The following is a 4978-nucleotide window of genomic DNA, read 5'->3' as shown; positions in this document are numbered from 1 at the left end:
ATTATTATTATTATTATTGGAATAATAATTATTGGAAAATATATATAAGTTGGAAATAAGAAAAGAGTCCCATTTGATAAAGAAAGGGTTTCACGTGAAAAGCAGAGAAGCGGCTGAAAAGAGGAAAAGGGCAAAGAGGCAGAGCAAGAGGAAGAAGGTTGGAGAAGAGAAGAGCTTGAGGCTAAAGGATTGCCGGATTAACTCAGGTAAGGGGGGTTTATCGTCGTTTAATGGGTATTATGGGTTAACATGTAATGGGTAGTGATAAGCCATTGATTTGACCTAATTGGATTATGAATGTTGAAAAATGGTGATGATTGGATGATGTGAAAACTGTAATTGAATTTGTATTTGGGTTAGTTGTGATTTTCCGAACGTATAGCTTTTTACGGAATCGGAATCGGAGGTCCGGAAGTCCTCCAACGGCGGAAAATGCGGAGAATTCTGCATTCTGCTTCGTGTTAGCGCAGGAACAGCTTTCTGTCTTGCGTTAACCGGTTAACCCAGGGTGTTAACCGGTTAACACTGTTAGGAATTGTGAAGTATTGCTGTTTTGCTTGCGTTAACCGGTTAACCCAGGGCGTTAACCGGTTAACACTGTTGTGATTTCTGAGAAATTGCTGTTCTGTCTGCGTTAACCGGTTAACCCAGGGCGTTAACCGGTTAACACTGTTGAGTTTTGCCAGAAAGCGTGTTCTGTGTTGCGTTAACCGGTTAACCCAGGGCGTTAACCGGTTAACACTGTTGGAAATTGGAAAAATTAATATTTGAATAATGTGTGCATAATTGGTGTTTGGCCTATATTGGCGTATGATGTAATAGGGATTAATTCCCGCTGTTTTGAGCAGTATAGGTATTAGTGGAGTGTGCTAATACTGTGATTAATTATTTGACATGATATGATGTTTTGATACGTATGTTGATGAATGTATGATGGTATGCATAATGCTGTGAATGTATATGTTATGTATGCAATTGTGAATGGACTGTTTATGGCTTAGAGTGTGAGTATATGTCCATTGTGGATTATTGTTGATGAGTTTGCATTGCTAGGTGATTTAGCATGCATATTGTAGTCTTTATGGTGGTAGCTAATTCCCGTGGTGAGGAATTAGTGAGTTGGTGGTAGCTAATTCCCGTGGTGAGGAATTAGTGAGTTGGTGGTAGCTAATTCCCGTGGTGAGGAATTAGTGAGTTGGTGGTAGCTAATTCCCGTGGTGAGGAATTAGTGAGTTGGTGGTAGCTAATTCCCGTGGTGAGGAATTAGTGAGTTGGTGGTAGCTAATTCCCGTGGTGAGGAATTAGTGAGTTGGTGGTAGCTAATTCCTGTGGTGAGGAATTAGTGAGTGAGTCACTAGGTCTCAAATGAGTTGGACTAGTGGGCTTGGTAGCCGTATCTGGATTTGATCGGTGAGGTGAACTATATGTTCACGAATAGTCGGTACCGCATGCATGGAGTCTCATTGCATAATGTATGTATGACGTATAATATGAATGGTTGTATTCCAATATTATACGTGTGTTTGTGTTGGCATTGGGTATGAGTATGAATTGTGTGGGTGTTGAGTATGCCATTTGAGTTGATGTGCCGTTACCGAATGTGTGATATGATTAGGGTGATTAATGTGTTATTTACTTAGCATTACATGATATTTTATAATGCTTATTATATCGATTGAGGAACTCACCCTTACAACTATTTTTCAGGTAACGAGCAGTGATTGAGTAGAAGCTAGTGCTTGGAGTCTAGTGTAGTCTCCTTAGTGGGTCATGCTCTGATAGATGTAACATCGGGACGGGATGTTTTACCTTGTTGAATAATTTTACATGTAATGTGTTACATGTTCTGCATGATTGATTTGATTTCTATCCGCTGCGTATTGTGCAAATGCTTTATGTTTTGAACTAATAAAAGAGCATGACAGTTATTATGGTGAATGGTGTGAAATGATTGTGTGACACCCTTAATTGCATAATTACTCTGATTGATATATTGCTATTTTAATTAAATATTTGGGGTATTTTAGAAGGGTGTTACATTAGTGGTATCAGAGCATAGTCGGTCGAGTCGAGTCTTAATTATTCTGTTTTCCCTGTACGGGATAGGTGTTGTGTAACCCTATCAGTACTTATTGTTTTAGCTTGATTGGGTTCTCAGAATAGAGATGGCTGGAAGAGGTAGAGACGATGCTGCGATTGCTGAGGCTCTGGGTATGCTAGCTGGAGTACTTGGAGGGAATCCGAATGTTGTGGGAATGGGAGCTGCTCGTCAACTGAGTGAGTTCCAGAAGAACAATCCTCCAATGTTCAAGGGAGCATACGATCCAGATGGCGCTCAGAAGTGGTTAAAGGAGATCGAGAGGATCTTCCGAGTGACTGAGTGTGCCGATAACCAGAAGGTCAGGTTCGGTACGCATATGCTGTCAGAAGAAGCAGATGATTGGTGGATTGCTACCCGCACTGAGTTGGAATCTGCGGGGAATGCTGAGATCACTTGGGCTGTGTTCAGAGAGAGATTCCTGAGGAAGTACTTTCCAGAGGATGTCAGAGGAAAGAAAGAGATAGAGTTCTTGGAATTGAAGCAGGGCAACCGGTCTGTTACTGAGTATGCTGCTAAGTTCACAGAGCTGTCGAAGTATTACACTCCCTATGATGAGGCTACTGGGGAATTTTCGAAATGTGTGAAGTTTGAGAACGGGTTACGCCCCAAGATTAAGCAGGCTATTGGGTATCAACGGATTAGAGTGTTTTCTGATTTGGTTGACTGTTGCAGGATTTTGAGCAGGATACCAAAGCCAGAGCGGAGAGCTATCAACAGAGGGTTGATAGGAAAGGCAAGAATCAGAATGATCGTGGGAAACCGTATGCAGCTGGCAAAGGTTTCCAGAGACAGAGTGGAATGAAGAGGCCTAGTGGGGGAGACTCTAGTGCCCCTGCTAAGTGTTACAGATGTGGTCAGGCTGGACATCGTATCCATGAGTGTACCAGTAATGAGAAGAAGTGTTTCAAGTGTGGAAAAGGTGGTCATTTGGCTGCAGAGTGCCGGTCGAAGACTGTGACTTGTTTCAACTGTGGAGAAGTGGGTCATATCAGTCCACAGTGTCCTAAGCCGAAGAAAGAGAACCAGTCGGGAGGCAAGGTCTTTGCTTTATCGGGTTCTGAGACTTCTGCAGATGATCGTTTGATCCGAGGTACGTGTTATATTAATGGCTTTCCTCTTGTAGCTATTATTGACACAGGTGCGACTCATTCCTTTATATCTTTGGATTGTGCTGTGAAACTTAAGTTAGAGATATCTGAGATGCATGGAAGTATGGTGATTGATACTCCTGCGAAGGGTTCAGTGACTACTACTTCAGTTTGTTTAAATTGTCCTTTGAGTATTTTTGGTAGAGACTTTGGGATGGACCTTGTGTGTCTTCCACTAGTGCAGATTGATGTTATTCTGGGTATGAACTGGTTGGTGTTTAACCGAGTTTATATCAACTGTTTTGATAAGACTGTGATTTTTCCTGAGAATGAGGAAGGAAAGAGTTTGTTTCTATCAGCAAGGCAGGTGAATGAGGCAGTAGTAGATGGGGCAGAGTTGTTTATGCTGTTAGCGACTTTGGAGGCTAAAGATAAACTGGTGATTTGCGATCTAGCTGTGGTGTGTGATTTTCCTGATGTGTTTCCGGAAGAAGTGAATGAATTACCGCCAGAGCGTGAAGTTGAGTTCTCGATTGATTTGGTACCTGGTACTAGGCCGATGTCGATGGCTCCGTACCGTATGTCTGTTGTTGAGTTAACTGAATTGAAGAGTCAGATGGAAGATCTGTTGGATAAGAATTTTATTCGTCCGAGTGTGTCACCGTGGGGTGCACCAGTGTTATTGGTTAAGAAGAAAGAAGGTACTATGAGGTTGTGTGTGGACTACATGCAACTGAATAAAGTGACGATCAAGAATCGGTATCCTTTGCCGAGGATTGATGATTTGATGGATCAGTTGGTTGGTGCGAGTGTGTTCAGCAAAATAGATTTGAGATCGGGTTATCATCAGATACGTGTGAAAACTGAGGATATTCAGAAGACTGCTTTCAGAACGAGGTATGGACATTATGAGTATTCTGTAATGCCTTTTGGTGTGACTAATGCGCCTGGAGTGTTTATGGAGTATATGAATAGGATTTTCCATCCGTACCTAGATCAGTTTGTTGTGGTGTTTATTGACGATATTTTGGTGTATTCGAAATCTGAAGAAGAGCATGCTGAGCATTTGAGAGTGGTTTTAGGAGTTCTACGAGAAAAGAAGTTATTTTCTAAACTGTCAAAGTGTGAATTTTGGTTAGAAGAGGTTAGTTTTCTTGGTCATGTGATTTCAAGAGGTGGTGTTGCTGTTGATCCTTCTAATATAGAAGCGGTATCTAAGTGGGAAGCTCCGAAGTCAGTTTTTGAGATAAGGAGTTTTCTTGGTTTGGCTGGTTATTATAGGAAATTCATCGAGGGATTTTCTAAGTTGGCGTTACCGTTGACGATGTTGACTAGAAAGGGGCAAGCGTTTGTTTGGGACTTAAAATGTGAAGAAGGTTTCCAAGAGTTAAAGAGAAGGTTAACTACTGCTCCTATTCTGATATTACCGAGTTCGTCGGAATCATTTGAGGTTTACTGTGATGCTTCATTGTTGGGTTTGGGTGGTGTATTGATGCAGAATAAGCAGGTTATAGCTTATGCTTCGAGACAACTGAGGGTTCATGAGAGGAACTATCCGACACACGATTTAGAGTTGGCAGCTGTGGTTTTTGTTCTGAAGTTATGGAGACATTACTTGTACAGGTCAAGATTTGAGGTTTTCAGTGACCATAAAAGTTTAAAGTATTTGTTTGATCAGAAAGAGCTGAATATGAGACAGAGGAGATGGTTAGAGTTTCTGAAGGATTATGACTTTGGTTTGAATTACCATCCGGGTAAAGAAAACGTAGTGGCTGATGCATTGAGTCGG

The sequence above is a fragment of the Lathyrus oleraceus genome, chromosome 4 (genome assembly GCF_024323335.1).
Source record: "Lathyrus oleraceus cultivar Zhongwan6 chromosome 4, CAAS_Psat_ZW6_1.0, whole genome shotgun sequence".
Lineage (NCBI taxonomy): Eukaryota > Viridiplantae > Streptophyta > Magnoliopsida > Fabales > Fabaceae > Lathyrus > Lathyrus oleraceus.
Note: the sequence above shows the minus strand (reverse complement) of the source record.